This window comes from Pithys albifrons, chromosome 7, assembly GCF_047495875.1.
Source record: "Pithys albifrons albifrons isolate INPA30051 chromosome 7, PitAlb_v1, whole genome shotgun sequence".
NCBI classification, from domain to species: Eukaryota; Metazoa; Chordata; class Aves; order Passeriformes; family Thamnophilidae; genus Pithys; species Pithys albifrons.
The window spans coordinates 16,199,970-16,217,076 of NC_092464.1; the positions used below are offsets into that span (position 1 = coordinate 16,199,970).

General features: G+C 45.0%; 1 protein-coding gene across 3 annotated transcripts in view; it reads right to left on the reverse strand.

Moving 5' to 3' along the window:
• Positions 1 to 17,107, reverse strand: part of JCAD (junctional cadherin 5 associated) — a 62,687-nt gene that overhangs the window by 21,251 nt on the left and 24,329 nt on the right. For 2 of the 3 annotated variants that reach the window (XM_071559995.1, XM_071559994.1), the window contains exon 1: positions 10,579 to 10,669. The exons of the other annotated variant lie outside the window; for it this stretch is intronic. The gene's annotated coding sequence lies outside the window, so the exon portion shown is untranslated. Of the gene's footprint in view, positions 1 to 10,578; positions 10,670 to 17,107 lie in introns of those variants that run through there. 3 annotated transcript variants of the gene reach the window in all.

A 17,107-nucleotide genomic window follows, 5' to 3' on the forward strand; every position in this document is an offset into this window, starting at 1 on the left:
AAGGCTTTGTGGGTTATTTTTGAATGCTGACCTAAAAAGCTGATTTTCCATCCACCCCCTGCCCGGACTGTGCAAGGAGCCAGGTAGGAGCAGAGCAAAGGGAACAGCTGGCTGCTAGAGCTGTTCAGCTTCTAACGAGAGAAAGATCCAATGTGACTACCATAAACAGCAGAAAGCCCATCGAAGCGGTCACAGGTGCACGGAAGAAATGTGCTTTTCCTGCTATTATCAGGCTGGCTTGGAGCAGAGCTTAACCCCCTCTCTACCACCCGCTGCAGCCATGGTGCCATCAGAGAGGCAAAGGTGAGTGGGCGAGAAACCTCCAGCCTGTGGGGTTTACTCTGATCCTCCTTTTGGCACTAGCAGTGAGGAGCAATGAGTGGAAATGCATCATGAGAAACTGGTGTGACTGTCTTCTCCTGCTCTGCAGACTTATCATGTGTGGAAGGGAAAGCCCCACAGTCCTACAGGTGGTGGGGAGGGCCATCTAGGAGCAGGATGCTATCACTGTGTCCATCACAATACCCCAATGGGAACAACCAAGGGGGAGAAGCCTGCACTGCTCTGCCTGCTGCAGTGCTCTCAGCACCAAACCCCAGACGAGCTCTGCCCAGACTCAGCACATGTAGAAATGCTCTATGCCCACAACACAAACTTCAAAGAGCCAGTAGCAGTAGTGGCAGGTGGCCACTAGCTGGGACCCTGTCAGGACATATGCTTTGAAGGGCTGTGCAGAAGTTGTGGGGAGGTAGCAACCCCTGCATCAGACCTGGCCAGGGGCAGGGAAGCCAGAGGTCCTGTCTGATCAAAGCTCACAGAACATCAACCATGTCAACACCCAACATCTGCGAGGATGCTGGCCAGCTTTCCAAATCTGGCTTCAGCACCAGGACATTCACCCCACCCTCCCTTAGATAAATAAATCTAAAAAATAAAATCAAAGGAATCGGATTGGCAGAAGTAACAAAACCATTGCTGCAGCACTGTCATGTAAATAATCTGTCAGACTGGGCCACAGAGTAAAGGCTGTGCAGAGCTTCTAATTTGAGGGAAGATCAACAAGGCTGGAAACCAGTTTGTTTTTACAGCACTCATTTGTTTTGTTTGCCAATGACATCAGTGCTTTCTGATAGGGTTTGCTTCCTGAGGATGCCTGCTATCTTGCCAGCATTTCCGACTTGTCGCCGGCAGCCGGTACAACTCTGCATTACATTGGAAACAGGGACCAGGCTTTTCTCTGGAAACTTCTCAGCAGCACTCTCAGATGTGAAGAAACAAGCGTGAACGGCGGAAATCGGCATCAGCCCCCATGCAGGCAGACACAATGGGGACCTGCAGCTTGGCGGGCAGGACACAATGAGACCACCAGATGGAAACATCATCAGAGCGCCCTGTCTTGGGGTGCTCCATCGAGGAGTGAGGATCTCATTGCTGGCACCAAGCATTCCAAAGCACTCCTGAAAAACACTCTGAAGGAATCTGCTGCTCGAGTTTCCTCTGAGCTGCTTCTGGAGCTCATTCTCAGTGGGGGAAACACACCAGTTTCTATTGATGACCTGCCTTTGTCTGTAGTTTTTACAGTGGCAGGGGTTCCCAAGCCTTATTATTTTGGGGGCGTAGCACCACCATCTTGCATGATGACCAGTGCTAGCTATGATGAATGCCAACAATTGCAGCAGTGCCAGGAGCAGGTCTTACCTCCATGCTCTAAAATGGCTTGCATGCTGTTGAACCCTCCCTTCATGGTGTTCCAAGTAGCCCATTGTCAGGCTCCTTCGTTTTGCCCACGTTCCAGAGAGCATTCTGGCACAGCAGCCACATATTGGGTGGAAGACCAGAAGTGACAGAGAATTTGGCCCTGGCTGCCCTCTGTAACATCTCTTCTGCCCTCTGCTACTTGAAATAAAAGGGAAAGCGGGAACCCTTTAACTGTTCAAATACAACCCCTGAAGTCCTTCTTGCACATGATTCAACCTGCCCACCTCTGCAAAACTATTAATAACATTATTGTTAGGGATTCTGTAACAGAATCACTTTTTATTTTTACAAAAAAGAAAGCATTGAAAGAACATGATTCATATTTCAAAATTAAGCATACAACATCAAGAATTGCCAAAATCAAGGCATCCTGCACAGACACACAATTTGCTGCAGTCTGTAATTACATGACTTGAGGCTACTGAATTCTGCAGGACTCCTGCCTTGGTTGATGTGCAGACTAGGTGATGCTAGTCTTCCAGGGCTTTATCTACAGCAGTATCCAAACTCTGTTCTGAAGACAGAGTTACTAACAGGCATCTGAATTACAAAGCATATTATCTAGACGGGTCACACATTAAACTAGCTTATCTTCACTCACGTCTGGGGGACATTATTCCCATTTCATATCAGACATGTGCCAGACAGAAGTATTTATGCAGACAGACAAGTGAAAACAATCCTCTCCATTATAGGCACCCAGTCTGAAGTGCCTACAATTTGACTCTTAAAAGACTTAACTTTACAAGTGAACTAGGTACATTCAAAGCAACTGCAGCATTAACCTAGTAGCTTTGCACATCAACCCAGGTGTGGCAAATCAGCTGTCAACACAATGAAAATACGGGATAAGCCAAAAGATTGGTTGCAGTAATTTGTCTTCTGTGCTTTCCTCCATTCATCTGCCCATCTAATCCAACACCTACACTTTTGTCCAGAAAGCCTGATATCCCCTCCACTCCTGCTAACTCCTCACCACCATGCACCTCAGTGCCTTAACTTCCTCCTTCCCACATCCACCTGTCCTTCTTGCCATGCCTCCAGCATCCCTTCCCTGCCTTTCCTGTCTCCTGTCTCCGCTCTTCCCAAACAGACCACCACTGTGCTAGCCAGCCCATCCTGTCCTCCTCCACCCTTACAGCTTCTCCTGGCCAATCCTCTGTTTGCATTCATCATCCCAAATTCTTCCTTCCCCTCTTGATGAACACCTTCTGTCCTGTCTACATTTCCAAAAGAAGCACCTCTGTGCCTGCTACTCTGCTCCCAGATTTCAGATCCCATCTCACCTGTACCTGGAAGAAGCAAGAGCTGTCATTACAGGGACAATCCCACTCTAGCAGCACGTGCTCTGCTGACACTTCCCTTGCAGCTGTTATGGCATGAGCACCATCCCTGTACAGGACTGGGTCACAAGTGGGCTGCTTAGCATCAGAGGCCCTGAGGTGCTGATGGATGAGCGGGAAAAGTCCTCGGAAAATAGAGTAGCTGAAAACAGAGAGGAGTCTGCTGAGAACATGCGCAGATGTCTCCAAGCCTTGTCACCATAGATGCTGCTCCTGAACATGATGGCACTGCAGCTCTCAATCAAAAAGCTGGAGGATTTATCTTCTTTTCCCTTTTTAATGTGGGCAAAACAACATTCCTCCTCTCCTCCTTCCTAGTTTTTTTTTGAAATGGTTGGATTGGTTTAGCTGACAATATTAAAATAAACAGCCTGAGAGAGAGACAAAACCTGAAAGTCTCAGATCAAGTGATAAAAGCCTGACAGACTACAGCAATATAAAACAGGTTCTTGTAGTAGAAGTTTTAATAGTAGATGGTGCTACTTGCTCTGTCTAAATATAACCCTGAGCTACATCCCAGGAGAATATCTAAGGCTTTGGCCATTTTAACAGCTCCTGTTTTCTCACTCTGGTTTTGCATGTGGGCAGATAAGACAGCTTATCAAAAACACATTAAATGAGGCTTTTAACCTTGCTTAATTTCATCTTTTTGGGGACAATGAAGTCAGATGGGACTGCAAGTGGCAGGCTACTGTGCCATGCCCCTGCCCTCTGCTGTGGAAACAACCCCCACTACATCCACTGACTTGCAGATACACGCAAGATAAAATTCATGTGCTTGAAGAGGCTTCAGCAATAATGATCAAATGTTAGATATTTAACACAAAGATACTTTAGAACAGAGGAGAAAGAGATTAAAGAACACTAATGCAAGTTGGATGTATTCAACTCAGTGGGGCTTAATTAAGCATAGGCTAGGCGTAAGGAAGGAGTAGGGAATTAGCCATGGCTGCCTTCAAGCCATGAGTGAGAAAGAAAATCTTCTAGAAAGTCTCAAAGGATGGATAAGGGCAAGCATATTATCTAACTTCAAACAAAAGGGGGAAGGAGACAGGCCTGGGATATCACAGACCAAACAGTCTTGCTTTGATATAGAATTAGACAAATTATTATTCAATTCTCTTGTAAATAGTTATAACACTTGTTTATTCATCCTGGAGCAGGAGGGAGCAAGTGTACAATCTAGGAAGTTTCCATCTCTCTGCTTCCCACCTTGCACTGCAACTGCATCCACTCCCACATGATAAAGTCATGAGAAAACAGAAAATACAGACTTGTCAAGAACAAATTAAGTCTAATCTATTTAATTTTCTTCTTTGACGGAGCTAGGAGCATAGTAACAGAGGAGGAAAAACAGTAGAAGTCACACATTGGAACGAGGAAGGCTTTTGATGGATGCATTTGATAGTCTTACATGCAAAACAGGTGAATACAATTGAGGTATAATTTACTCTGGGCAGGTACACAAATGCTTCAAATCTGTACTCAAGGAATAGTTAGTAAATTCAACGTCAACCCGAAAAGACACATAAGGGCTGTGCCTGGGATCTTGCTCTATTCAGTATTTCCATTAATGACTTGTAAATTAGAAAGAAGATTACAATTACAAATCTGTAGGGAGTGCTGTGAGCATTTTCAGGGATTGCAATTAGAATAAAATCTTAATAAATTAGAAACACAGTCTCAAATGAATGGTTGAGATTCAATACAGGCAGATGTAAAAAACCATACTGGAGGAGAATGATGCCATTTAAAAATGGAGTGGTACGGCAAAAGCCTCTGGGGATAAAGCCACAAAGAGAGAGGACATCATTTGACTCAGTGATCTTACAGACCTTTTCCAACCTTAACAACCTTAACAATTCAATGCTTTTACGGTAAGAGCAGTGCAGGGCTTTGTACACACAGGCAAATATGCTTGGAGGTACACCAAGAGGAGTATCACATGTCAGGCTCTTTACTTCTCTCAGCTCTACATCCGGTTTGGGCCCTACCTCAAGCAAGATGCTGCTCCCCGCCATGTACTGCCAGGAATGATAGAAAACTTAGCCAAGTATGACCCGTAGAGAAAAGAGTACAAGTGGGCTTGTTTAGTTGAAAGAAAAGGGAAGAGGAATGAAGGTGAGAGAATGAGAGATCATGACAAGTTTTAAATATGTCAGGCTGCTAAAAGGCAGTGATAATCCTGTCCTTCTCCCTGCAGATGTGAAAAACCAAAGGGACTGGCTTAGCAGGCAGCAAAGGAGATTTAGGTTAGATATTAGGAGGAACTGTCTAGCCACAAAGATAGTCATCCACTGTTTATGCTGAGAGATTGTGAATCTCCATCAATACAGGTTTTCAAGAACAGACTCAACAAAGATCTATCAGAAATAGTGCTGATGAAGCAGATCCTGCCTCAGAACTAACGCTTTCATATTGCTCCTCTGCCTCCCCCTAGAAAAGTTACTGTTTTGTTGGCATGATCCACATATTTCCAAGAGAATCAGAACTCTTATCTACATGTCTCCCAGTTTTATAAAAAGCCACCTCACCTGAATTACAATGTGGCTTCCCTCCCACCTCTTCCTTACAACTGTCCTTGCATTCCCCTTTCCCAACATCCTCTGCATTGCAGGGAAAAGTGAGGGGGGTACCAAGGGGAAGCAGGCCTGACACAGGGGTAGGAACAGAAAATTTGACTCTTCTCCAGGGACAAGAGGGATAGGGAGGCTGAGCCACAAGAGACATACTACTGCAAGGAAGGATTCTGAGCAGAGAAGAGGCAGCAGATGAGCTGAGCAGAGGCACCAGAATGGGGTCCTGACCAAAGGACTCATATCACAGTTATGCACTAAGCAAAGTTTCAAGAAAGTTCCCATTACACCATACTAAAGGCTTCAAAGCCGCTAGTGCTAAATGCATAATCATTTCTACATGGGAGGAAGACATGCCAAAGTCATTGCCACTTTATGTTGGCTCTGCATGTCTTCCCAGGCCAGCCTCTCCCATTCATCTCAAAGAATACAAAAAGAACTCTGTGAATTTATATGTTTAACCCTCATTACCTGTGGGGAGGAGAGTTCACATTTTTTCTCTAACACAAAGATTCACAGACAGTGAAAATTACAGCTCACATCCTCTTTGCATTCTTTGAGCAAAAAGAAATCACCAAGAAACTGTTACAGAGAATAAATAAATGATATAATGTGTCTCAAATAAAATTGGGAAGTGGGGGAGGATGAGAGGACCAAGTCTTAAAGAGTTTAACTCTCAGAAGGTAGTTATTCTTGTCTTGTATATCACCTGTGCAGATACATCTGGCAACCCACCACTGTGGCATGAGAGTGCAGAGGATCTCCTGGGGAAGACCCTAATGAGTGCTCTCCAGGTGCTGCCAGTTGTTTTTTCAGAGTTTGCTTTCTCAGATTTGCCAAAAAAAGTGGTAGAGAACTAGCTTATTTTTTTGTAAGTAATGAGTGTGTTTGAGTATTGAGTTCACACAATGCTGAGAAACATGTCTGACTGTGCCTGGATGGGAGTTGACACCCATAATATGTTTGATTTTTAAATATTTCGTGGACCAATCCAGCCCTGACTGAGCAATGATTCAGTGAGGTTCATAAGCATCCAAATAGATGTAAATGCCTGACAGGGTGAGAGGATACATCCAAGAATGCACAGATACCACTGTTTGTATTAGCTGTTTTCCAAAATGTCAACAGCTTGCTTTCACTGATGACAGAACAGCACATCGCTCCACTGAAACTAGTCCAGATTTTTTTTCAGAGAAGGAGCAATTGTTAAAGAGGACTCACTGCTACTTTCTGTGCTCCTGATATAACCAGTCCTTACACCAATTGGCAGCATATGGTGTATTTCCTCAAGTGACAGCTTTTGTTTGTCACAACAGGAGAGCAAATACTACGTTTATTAAACAAAGTGTAATTAGTCAACTCTTTCCCTCCCAAAAAGGAACTGCAGAAGTGGGTATTTTTTAGAACTCAGATGAATGTTTCCATTAAGGAGCAATCCACTCTGGTAGAACAAAGCACAGGGAATCACATTTGTTGCTCACATCTTAAAATCAAGGTATTATGGTTTAATCATCCCACCTAAAATACCTATGGGCAAAGTGCTAATAAGCTACTCCCACACTTGGGACTATATGGATAAGTATTATTGTTTGTAATTTTTAATAGAAAAGCTCTCCATCTGTACAAGAAAAAAAAAAGGAAAAAAGGGATCTTAATTATAACTGTATTAAATATTTCGAAGTGCAATTTTTTCATAAGGGATCTATCACACGGCTGAAATTCTTTGAGGTGACAGTGACATGACTTATAGAGCTTGGGCTCTGTGATCAAAAGGATTACACACATTAGCATCCTACTAATCACAGCAGGACAGGCCAGCCCATCAGGCCAGGACTTATGGAGGAGAGATCCATAAACAAACACTTTCTCCCACTCACAAACGTGGCTGGGAGCAGAGGCGTTCCAAGGTTGGTGTGGTCTTCTCCTCTTTCAAAGAGATAAGGATTATGTCTGCTGGAGTAAATAAATTCTCAGCATTAGTCCTACACATCTGTTTGTTTACTCATTTTTGGACACCACCATCCTCTCCTGTGTGTTATCCCTTTTATATTACCCTTGTACATATAATTAAATGCCCTTTCTTCTGGATTGACCCTCGGCTTCTTCCTGTATTATAGACGCCTTTGATCTTTCTTTCTTGGATCTGTGTGTCCTGACTAGTAGTCTCTGCAGGATTTCTCCCTGACCCCTTGCTCTACCAGAAAATAAATGCCCAAATAGTATTTTTATGCATTAGCATAGAAAAAAAATAAGACATGCTTGAGAAACCTACACACAAGCACCACTGCACTACTGAGGCACTGTGTGTGTTGGGCAGGGCTGCCCCACCAGTATGGTAAGCACAGGCTGCTGAAAGGTGCCCCAGCTGTTGGGCCCCCTGGACCAACAAGGTAAGCAGCCATCATCACAACAGGGAAAGACAGACCACCCTGAAATTTCAGAAACAGCTGGTCATTCTTTCCCCTTCATCATGGTTTTGGAGACTTGCAAGGTGTCCTCAGCACTTCCAAAAAGCAGAACCTAGCCTTTAACTTTTTTCCTTTCTTCGAATAGCTCAGATTTAAGAATGCCTTCCCTTGCCCCACCATTTGAGACGGTCCAGGTTATGGCTGACAAATTCTATTAACATCCTAACTGTAATACTCTTAGGCAAAGAGGCTGCTGCTGCTTTTTGTTCCCTGCAGGCACTGCCAATACCAGAACTGAGGGTTATTTCTAGGCAAATGTGAAAAGATCCCATCAGTTCACATAGAGGCCTTAACAATAGCATCACGACTGCTGGAAGGCTGACCAACCCCTTCCTTCATAGCTGGAACTGGTGAGTAAGTTTCCCCAGCAAGCCCAAGTCCACTGGCCCTTGAAACAAAGCACAATAAAAAGGTTGTAGAAACTGAGATAACCCTTTCCACTCAAGAAGCAGAAAACAACATCTGTTAAAAAACAAATAAACTGGTGTAATGGCTTCAACAAGAGACCCAGAGGATTTTAGAGATGCAGCTTGTGGCTTGGTCAACACATTGTGAACAGCAAATTACAAGAGAACAATTGTTTCATACCAAGCTCTCCCACCCCTGAACTCCCTCAAGATTAATTAGGATGGCCTCTGGCCAAATTAATTAGAAGAGAAGATTTGGGCAGGACTTTGCTCATAACTGATTCCAAGATGACCAAGAAGTTCAGAAATGCCTCACCTTCCAAAGAGAGCTTGCTTGGCAAAAAACAAGCTCACATGTGCCATGTCATTTCTCTGACAATCAGGAGAAACACTTAAAAGTAATGTTTTCCTAACTAATGGCTAAGGCAAAAGAACTTTCTGCATCCTTCCCACTGAAACAATATGCCCTTGTTTATTTTCTGTGTGCTTTTTAGGTCATAAGAGGCCAGTGAAATTATGCATCTAAAGAACAATATAGTACTGTAATATGCCACTCGATACACACAGCCTGGCAGACCCTGAAAGATCCGTCTTTTCCAAGAGCTGGCAGATACATGTTGCAGCATGAAAAAATACTGAACATGACCATGGGAAGGTAGAATGCAGAAGGCCACAGCCTTCGAAATGACAAGCTAAATAGGTATTTGCATTGGTATTCTAATATGCCCCAATGGCACAGCTTAGGTGACCATCCTGCCTTGAAGGGCACAGACATGACCAGCTTCTCTACCCTACAGAAGCAGTTTGTCTCAATTTCCTCTGGACTCCTGCTGTCCTGAGCATCCTGGAAAAAGGAACAGCTGGCAGAGCCACACTTTTTTCCTGCAAGTGGTACCATGGTGAGTAGTAGAACTGCAAGAGCATAGTAGGGCAGCACATATTTAACCTCTGTGATTACAAAACAAGCACTGGCACAAGTTAAGGTTCTCTTCGAATGGCTGCATTTCTGAATTGCAGAGCCCTTTTCTGTCATTAATCTGATATTCCTTAGTTTGAAGCTGGAAGGTTGCTATTTTCCATGTGTCACCCACAAACAGCAACAGCACTTCTGGTCAGAATCGGAACTTCTAAAGTAACAATGAGAAACTGCTTCAGCTCACGCAAAGAAGTGCATTTGAATACTTTTCAGCAGGACACAATTCTCATTGTCACTGGCCAAGATTTAATGGCTTGACTGTGTGGATCAGACTGACTACTTAAAGTTACATCATATGTTCACTTAAAGACATGGGCTGAAGTAACTTAACATGTAGGGTCCATGCCATTAAAAAGCCATTATTCTCAACTCTTAACCAAAAAAAAAAAAAAAGAAAAAAGAAAAAAAAAGCATAAACCACCACCATCCTTAATAAATGCAAGAGTCCTTTGGCACAGATCCAGTGACAGACTAAGGCCATAATTCTGAGGCAATTATGAAATGACATAACCGCACAGATCTCTCCTTCTGACAGAACAGCTGGGTTTTTGTCTCCTTTGCAACAGTACATGGTCTAAAACAACCAGCAAAAAGGGAAAAAAACCCAAAGATCCATTTGACTTCTGTGTAAATACTAGAGTACAGATACACACCAAGAGAGGAGGCACTTGTTTTAGCCCCTGTTGCCACATCCTGGCGGGTCGGTGGGAGCCGGCTCCGAGACGCAGCCTGTGCCCCGTCCCGAGCGCAGGGGACCAACGCGGTACATGGAGGGAGCGGCTCCAGCGAGCGGCATTGACCAACTTCCCTGGGACGCCTGCCCAGGGAGAGCTCCCGGTGGGGTGTCGGCAGAGAGCCCCGCCAGAGACGGGGGTCACGATGAAAATAGAAGAACGAGCAGGTGCAAACCGATGGGAATCCGAAGGATGTGCCCCACAGCTGCCGCGCATCGCCGCCCGCCTCGGGACAGACACCTCCGAGCCCCGCCGTTCTTCCCTCTCCGCCTCCTTCAGCTGCCCACTCCCCGCTCCCCGACCTGTCGGGACTCACCTCTCCGGGCGGCCGCCCTGCGCCCCTCGGGTGGCGGCTGGGGCCGCCGCGCTCAGCGGCCGCGGCAGCCGGGGAGGCGCCGAGCCCGCGGCGGGGCGGGGCGGGGCGGGGCGGGACGGGACGGACGCACCGCCTGCCTCGCTCCCCCTCTCGTCCCGCCCCGCCCCGCCCCGCGCCGACCGCCCCGCGCCGCTGCCCGCGGCACCGGCCGCGGGCAGCGGCGCGGGGCGGTCGGTCGTGGCTGCACTCTTTTGCCCAAGGAGTTGAACGGACATCTGCCCGCTCTCCCTCCGCAGCTGAGCTCAACCCATGACCCAGCCGAGATGAGCGACTTTTTCAGCACAGGGGAAATCCGCAGAGGGAAGGAATGGGATCCATCAAGAATGGAGAGGGACAAGAGAGGACTCTTCCAAAACCTGCCGTTCCTGCCGGCACCCAGCCATGCGCCGAAAAGGCTTGTCCTCAGCATGGTTTTCAAGCATTTTTGAAGCAGTGATGGTTGCCTGCTTCCCCACACCTCCCCTCCCCATGGTTTATTCAGCCTCTAGAAACAAGTGAATAATTTGCAAATCTGTTTTGGTTTAATGGCACTCTCAAAAAAAAGTATGTTTGTGAATCATTTACTTCAGTAATTGCTTGGGCCCATCAACTGCTCACCATGTCTTAATTGATTTTTTACCCCAGGCTATCAAAGTGCTTTACACATGTTCATAAATTGAGTCCTATTCAATATGTGCTCTAGTTAATAGTGAGAAAACAAGGGCATTAAAGTTACACGATGAGTCCAAGGTCACAGAAGTCTGCAGGAAAGCCCAGAACTGAATACAGGTTTTCTAGTGCCCTGGTTTTGCAGGGCTTTGGGAGGAGTTGTCATTGACCTGCTTTAGTACGGACATCTACTTTCGTCTTCCAGCAGTGAGAATCTGAGCCTGCAGCTGATGACACATGATGCAGCCACCAAGGACAATGCCACTGGCAGCAGGGGGACCTTCAGCAAGACCCCTTACACCCTGTCCCTGCAGGGTACCTGTGGAATTCTTCATGGCTTTGCTGGTTGAGAAACACCCATATTGTCCCATGGTAAAGCCTTGCAGCTGACACAGTCAATCAGTAGAAAGTTTAGGTTTTGTCACAGAGCAGTTTCATGTGGATGTGATGAGAGCAAGAGTGTCCATTAGGAAAGCCATGCTGGCACAGGTTAAGATTTATTATTTAAATACCTTGACTCCTACAGGCAAATTGGGAGTTCTGGGTATTTTAAATAAATATCTCCGCTGTATTGTATGAAAAAATGTCCAGGATGATTTTCTTATCTGCATGGCTGCAGCTCTGATCTGTTTGCTCTCCTTGGTTGTAGGAGACAGTACTGTTTACATCTCCTTTTCCTGAGCCTAAAGCTTTTGCTCCCAGTTATGTAGTCATAATGCACCACACAGAGCAGGTCCCTGCTCCTGGAGCTCATGGGTGTCTGTTGGGAATGCTGCTGTAGCTCTGGCTTTAGGGGATTGAAAGAGGTGAGGGGGACAGGCTTGAACTGCCACTTCAGCGAAGGAAATTGGACCATTTACTGAATAATGCCAAGGTGAAGAGAAGGGACATCTTTTTATCTTCAGAAGGTCACAACCTGTGAAGAACATGATAAAAGCATGGAGGACAGCACACCTCAGAGCTGTGTCTCTGCACCTGGGGCTAGTTTTTGTTACATCTCTTCTGAGCACACTTTGTGGACTGAAAAGGGAGGTGCAGCCCTTGAAGGGAGGCACTTATGCAGATTACTCTGGAGTCCTGGAGTCACTGAAGATTTCCCCTGAGTGCAGTTGAAGGGCCTTAAGTTAAAAAACAGAATGAAAGCTCCTAAAAGAAGAAAACAACACCCATGCTTCTAGCTCTCCACTTACAAAGGAAAATGTGAAAATCTGAGCTGAACATAGCTCCATGGTCAGACACCAGAAAGCAAACATGATTTTTGAGACAATGTGAGGGATGTCTTGGCCTGGATTCACAGTTAATGACCAATGATGACTGGCAGCCCCCATTCATGTCCAAGTGGGATTTCCCAGAGCCCTGGTATAATGCATGAAGCCATTAGTCTATGGTTTGGGAAGTCTGAGGGCTATGCTCCTCAGTGTCAGTGCAGCTTTCAGGGACTCCCTTTGCTCCTGCTGCATCTTGCCTCTGCCTGTTAGAGAACAAACTCTTTGGGCACATGTCGCTTCCTGTTTTACCTTTGCTTAGTGTTTGGATCAGTGGGCTTGTGGTTTCAGGCTGCTACTGCAATGCAGATCGTGACTGCCAGGAGAAGGGTAAAGATGAAGGAAAGAGGAGAAGGCAGGAATGTGATTCTGTTTTTTAATGATCAGTGTGCACAAGTGAGGGCATATTGCTCCCCTGCAAAGCCCATGATCCTGTGGCCACCTGGGGACATCTTCCTCTCCTGACTCTTTCCAAAGAAGGGGTCTGTAATCAATCATTCTTGAGTTTAGAGCTTCTGCCTCAAAAAGGCTCAAAAAACTAAATGTTACTGAAAGAGAAGCATACAAATGGAGTTTAAGCACTAAAATCATGACTCTGCCATGTAGGACTCCTGAGATGCACGAAAATCAGTGTGATGGGCAGAGTGACGTGATGGCGTAACAGAGTAGAGAATAGTTACTGTCCCCCTGCAAAGAGAAGGGCAAAGAAACCATGGACCAAAAGCCGACAGTGGCTTTGTATGGCAAAGGTGAGTAATCTGGACAGAAGCATGATGGGGCTGCATGAGCCCAGCAAGCAGTAGAGTCATCCCCTGTGTGACAGCAGTCCAGTTCAGATCAGTGTCCTGTGGGACATGGTAGAGCAGGTCCACGTGCCTGGGCAAGCAGGGAACATGAGGATTCAGCTCCTTGGGAGATGAAGACCAGCGCCTGCAAGTCTGGCCTGCAAGTGGCCATTAAGGATAGAAATCATGGAGAAACAGAAACACACAAACACGAGGAAGACAGGCCAGATGGGGGAAATACAGATAAATTAAAGCACAGGGAATGGAAAATAAAAAACACAGAGGCACGCTGCACACCAGCCAGCTCTTCAGCAACAGCACTGCAGCGTGTCATCACTGTGACAAGTGAATGGGAAGTCCTGCTCTGCTCGTTGCAAGTTATTGCTGCTTTATGCCTTTATAATTCTCTCTGGCCACAAAACCTCCCTGATCAGGAGTCCTTTATTTATGTTTTATCTCCCATCGTTAGTATTGCTGCTTGAGGCCAGAGCTTTCCTGCCATTCCCACTGAACATCTTGGAGGCCTGGAGCCTCATTTCTGGAGGTGATCATTCATCAGTGTTTTTCACAGTGAAATCAAGCAGATTTCTTCATAATTTGGTATGGTTTGAAGTGACTAGGCACATTAATTATTCCCTGAAAGACTGTAACAGGTTTTGTCTTAGATCCAGTTGCTGTGAAAATATTTAGGAACATATGCTGAAATCACCACATACCTGAAGTTAACCATAACTAACTAGCCACAGATGTGCTATTAAACCCCTGCTTATTTTTTACTCTTGTCCATCCTATATGGCATGTAGCAGCATGATATATTAAACTTACTTAGAACAGATGCAAGTCATAAGCAAAATAGCAATTACCTTTCTGCAAGAAAACATTCACATTGCCCATTCCAACAGTAATCACCTGTTTATACAATTGGCACCTCTTTTTAGCTTGGAACAGAGAAGCTTCAGATATTTTATTGCTACGTCAAGGGGAAACACTAAGTACTGCTGTGGAGAAAGGATATTTTCATTTGCCAGTTCTTTGGTGCTTCTTTCACTGTATTTTGATTTGGTATTTGGCGATTTTTTCTTGAACTACTTTATTGCTTCCTAAGCATCCCAAAGAAGCAGATGGGATGGGCATGTGTTGAATAGAGGGAAATAGTTCACGGTGTCGAGTGGTGACCATTCAGCAAAGATGATTTAATTCACAGCAGTGGTGTCTATGCAAGGTGTTGGGCCACATGCTGCTGAGGAGGAGAAATAGTGCATTGGCGGGGAGTATTTTCCTAGAAATTTAAGGACTTGGCAATCATGACTGTTAGATATACCTGAGAGTCTTAAAGTATGACACATGAAAGTGTGCTGGAGGGAGGAATAAACAGCAGGAAAAAGTGAAAAAATAAAGGCTAGTTAACACAGAGGATGTGTACACCCATACTGTGTGAGTTCCTGAACATTGTGAAGACTGTTGAAAAGGCTAAGAGGTGTGGCACACAAATTACTGTGCAGAATTTAGCTAGTTTACATTTGGGAAAATTAGGTAGTGCTTCCAAAACTTTTGAAGTGCTAAATATTGTTAAAACAATCCTTACAGCTCTTTCGTTCAAGGACTTGGCTCAGGGTACTCAGCAAATCACTAATGAGTTTCTCATCATAACACCCAAGAGAGATGGGAAGTTATCATAATTACCCCTGTCACCCAGCTGAGGAACAGAACGGTTAAGCCTGGTTTTTCAGGAGAGTTTCCTGACCAAAATATTTGTACAGTCATTCAGCTGAAAAGCTCCTGAGAAGGGTTAGGAGCTCCAGCTGGCCTCCCAGCAAGGTGCTGATGGGAGGGAGAGGGTCATCCCCAAAAGTAGGGGAAGATGAAAGGAGCATAGTTACACAGTAGCAAAGCATATTGATGTTGAATCTATTCTGTTTTTCTTAGTTTAAAATTTGAGTGTTTACTACTCCAGAGAAGGCTAATCCCTTCATTCACTTAATAAAGTAATACAGATTCGATGCATTATGTACAAGGGTACACAAATGGTACAATGCAGATGTTACAGCAGCTCCATCCATATGGAGGCTGGGCTGTGACTGCCATATTGTCATTCCTGTGAGTGATGTGAGCTGCTTCGCTGCTTCACTTGCTGAGGAGTGAAGTCTCACAGACACTGGAAAGTGAGCTCATGGGTGAGAAGTGTGCAGCTGGGAAAAGGTCTTTTTCCAAGCCCAGGCAAGGTTTTAGCTTGATTTCTCTAAGAATTTAGCAAGAGCTGTGTATCCCATTAACATCACTGTGTGGGCTAGTGATGGTGGAAAACAGACTTCAAATAAGCTAAAAGAAAAGCAGTTTTTGGTCAGGTCTCCTATGTTGCCACAAGGTGTTGATGATCTCCGAGGAAACGCCCATTTCACCATTAATTGTGAGTGTTCAGCAGCTCCTGGCCAATACTCAGCAGCCCATCAGGTCATGCCTGATGTCCAGTGTAGATCTAGTCAAGACCCAAGCAGTGAGTTCCATCCTGTCCTCCCATAGAATGTCTAGTTACAGCTCAGTACTGTTCTGCTGTGACTCCAGATTTACTGTGTCAAGGTCAGATATTGACCTGTTGGGAGTTTCAGTAAAGACTGAGGGCAAACTCAGGTTACCCACAAGCATTAACTAAAAATTTCTTGGTTTTTTTCATGAAACTAATTTCAAATTTACAAGGGGGGGGGGGGAGGGGGGAAAGCAACTTTGTCTTCCAAGCAGCTGCAAACATAGTAATATAATTTAACTTGCAAAGGCATAATGGGTGCTGAACAGGTCTTTATCTGGAGATTAAAGCCTGAAATAGTGGAAAACTTGGGGAAGGAGAAGCACAAGGTGCAGGGTGATAAGTATACGAAGTAATGTAGAAACTGGAGAGGTCATTTGGGAATGTCTCCTCACTTTCCTGAACATATATGCATAAACAATTAGCTGGAAGATGGCAAATATAGTATAGATAAAAGCATTCTTATTTACTTACACTGATACAGCCAGTCTGTTAAAATCACTGCTGTAAGATGCAACTGCAGCCCTGAGGTTTTTTAGGAACAAACAAAAATATATACTGAAGGCAGAAGAACCTATAGTTACAGTAGTAAATACCAAGAAATAGAGAGAAGTTATACTCTTCGAAAGCTTAGATTTCATTTTGTGGGAAGATAAAGGAAAGCTGCCCCTGGAGCACATTACCCCCTTCCCCCAAGCCTTCAGTGCCCTATAGGGAGGCACAGCAGTTCTGAGGGACCTGTGTGCAGCCAGGCAAGAGCATGCAGCAGGAGTGGCAGGCAGTTGGATCAGTGACTCTAGGCTGTGGGCCAGCTATTGGCATGATAATCCTCCTGCTTGCCTTTCAGAAGGCAGGAGATAAATGCCTTTGAGTGACCTTTCCCCAGCACTTGCTGTGCTTTGAGCAGTATGGCTTTGAGTAGCACTCATGCTGGAGCCTCTGCAGCAAGCCCTTCCCTGGGGAGCATGGATTCACACAAGGGAAGGAGAACATCCCTGAAATAGTGTGTTTTCATACGCAATTAAAAACCTCTTTTTATAAATATTTTTTGTCACCATTTCTATTAGTTCTATAAGGACTGAATTAATAGCTATTTAACTCATCAATTTCAGCTTTTGGCTGTGGTAACACAAATTTTCAAATTTTAAGTTTCAAAAGGCGGCACTGTCTCAAATACTGCCTCCCTCCTGTGGATCTACATGAGCTGGTTTTTGAGTTCAAGGGGAGAAAGCTATCTATAGTAGGTTGGT